Source organism: Microtus ochrogaster, unplaced genomic scaffold (assembly GCF_000317375.1).
Source record: "Microtus ochrogaster isolate Prairie Vole_2 unplaced genomic scaffold, MicOch1.0 UNK100, whole genome shotgun sequence".
NCBI classification, from domain to species: domain Eukaryota; kingdom Metazoa; phylum Chordata; class Mammalia; order Rodentia; family Cricetidae; genus Microtus; species Microtus ochrogaster.
In genome coordinates this window covers 94,088-96,726 of record NW_004949198.1, presented here as the reverse complement: position 1 = coordinate 96,726, position 2,639 = coordinate 94,088, and the positions used below count along the sequence as shown (strand labels likewise).

Sequence of the window (2,639 nt, the reverse complement as noted above, 5' to 3'; positions counted from 1 at the left end):
CTATTGAGGGGCATTTAGGTTGTTTCCAGGTTCTGGCTATGACAAACAAAGATGCTATGAACATAGTTAAGCATGTTTCCTTGTGGCACAATTGCGCATCCTTTGGATATTTACCCAAAAGTTGTATTACTGGATCTTGAGGAAGGTTGTTTCCTAATTTTCTGAGAAATCGCCACATTGACATCCAAAGGGGCTGTACCAGCTTGCATTCCCACCAGCAATGCAGAAGTGTTCCCTTTTCCCCACAAACTCTCCAGCATAAGTTGGCATTAGTGGTTTTGATCTTGGCTATTCTTTCAGATGTAAGATGGAATCTCAGAATTTTTTTTGATTTGCATTTCTCTGATGACTAAGGATGTTGAACATTTCCTTAAATGTCTTTCGGCCATTTTAGATTCCTCTGTTGAGAATTCTGTTTAGGTCTGTACTCCATTTTTTTGTTTGTTTGTTTGTTTGTTTGTTTTTCGAGACAGGGTTTCTCTGTGGTTTTGGAGGCTGTCCTGGAACTAGCTCTGTAGACCAGGCTCGTCTCGAACTCACAGAGATCCGTCTGCCTCTGCCTCCCGAGTGCTGGGATTAAAGGCGTGCGCCACCACCGCCCGGCTGCTCCATTTTTTTTTAATTGGATTATATGTTCTTTTGGTGTCCAATTTCTTGAGTTCTTTGTATATTTTGGAGATCAAACCCCTGTCTGATGTGGGCTTGGTGAAGATCTTTTTCCATTCTGTAGGCTGTCGTTTTGACTTGTTGACCGTGTCCTTTGCTTTACGGAAGCTTTTCAGTTTCAGGAGGTCCCATTTATTAATTGTTTCCCTCAGTGTCTGTGCTGCTGGGGTTATATTTAGGAAATGGTTCCCTGTGTCAATGCATTCAAGTGTACTTCCCTCTTCTATAAGGTTTAGTGTGGCTGGTTTTATGTTGAGGTTTTTGATCCATTTGGACTTGAGTTTTGTGCATGGTGATAGATATGGGCCTATCTTCATTTTTCTTCATGTTGATATCCAGTTATGCCAGCACCACTTGTTAAATGTGCTTTCTCTCTTCCATTTGATATTTTTTGCTTCCTTGTCAAAAATCAGATGTTTGAAGATGTGTGGATTGATATCTGGGTCTTCTATTCAGTTCCATTGGTCCTCCTGTCTGTTCTCATGCCAATACCAGGCTGTTTTCAGCACTGTAGCTCTGTAGTAGAGTTTGAAGTCAGAGATTGTGATACCTGTAGAAGTTCTTTTATTGTACAGGATTGTTTTGGCTATCCTGGGTCTTTTGCTTTTTCACATGAAGTTGAATACCATTCTTTCAAGGTCTTTGAAGTATTTTGTTGGGATTTTGCTGGGAATTGCATTGAATCTGTGAGATAGTATTATTATAGTATACATGTGAGTATAATATAATACACACACACACACACACACACATATATATAGAGAGAGAGAGAGACAGACAGACAGACAGACAGACAGACAGACAGACAGAGAAAGAGATAGCAGCCTAAGTTTGCCTGGAAAATGCCATGTGTCAAGAGTAACCCTTACTTAGCTCATGATCCTCTTTCTTCTGCCTCCCGAGTGCGGGGATTGCAGGCATGGGCCACCATACTTGACTATTTTTTGTTTGTTTATTTAGGAATATTAATGTGTAGAAGTAGGTCATTTAAGCTGGGTGTGGTAGCTCATACCCATAGTCCTAGTAGTTAGAAGGCTGAGGCAGAATGATCAAGAGTTCAGAATCACCTTGGGTTACAGGAGACCCTGTCTCAAAATGGGGAAAAAAGTAATCCCAAAGTGATTGAAGAGAACATACTTGGCCACAGCACCTCTTTCCCCCAACCAGTCCTTTCAGAGAAGTAAATATAGCAGTGGGGATTTTCCTCTAATAGTATTTCTCACACTAAGTTAAAAAGGTCTGAGAGTCATTGTAAATTTTTAGACTAATTCTAGGACATGGTAGAAATATCTGTACTTGCTGCTGAAGTTGGCTTTACTGAAAGTCAATGGCAGTGCAGTATGAGCCCTAACCCTCAGGAGAATAAACTCCTTCCCAGTTCTCGTGAGGTGGAAATGCCTCCCTGTTTTCCTAGATAGCACTTAGTGTTGTCCCTTTAAGAAAACTACTTGCATGTAATGTGTATTTGAGTGCAGTTGTGTGTCCTTTGTTATACATGAGAATAACTTTGGGGAGCTGGGTCTCTCCATATCCTGTGAGATCAGGGGTCACCAGGCTTACACGGCAAGTGCTTTTATCTCTGAGCCATCCTGACAGCCCAGCTAGCTCTTTGCAGAAATTGCTGTCAAAGGCCTCCTCACTCCTCTGACTTCCAAACGAGACCTCTCACTTTTGATAACCTAGTTGCCTAATGAATAAGGTTAAGATAAAGAACAAGGTGAGATCATTAAGCAGTTTTTACAAATTAAAAGATAATTCAGGACAGGCTCCAAAACCATAGAGAAACCCTGTCTCGAAAAACCAAAAAAAAAAAGATAATTCAGGGGTGGTGGTGGCGCACGCCTTTAATCTCAGTACTCAGGAGGCAGAGGCAGGTGATCTCTGTGAGTTGACGCCAGCCTGGTCTACAAGAGCTAGTTCCAGGACAGGCTCCAAAGCTACAGAGAAACCCTGTCTTGAAAAAAGCCGGGGGG

The 2,639-nt window shown here is 41.8% G+C and overlaps 1 protein-coding gene across 1 annotated transcript in view; it reads left to right on the top strand.

Moving 5' to 3' along the window:
• Gins1 (GINS complex subunit 1) overlaps positions 1-2,639 on the top strand; it is a 20,149-nt gene that overhangs the window by 13,740 nt on the left and 3,770 nt on the right. The gene's annotated exons all lie outside the window — the stretch shown is intronic.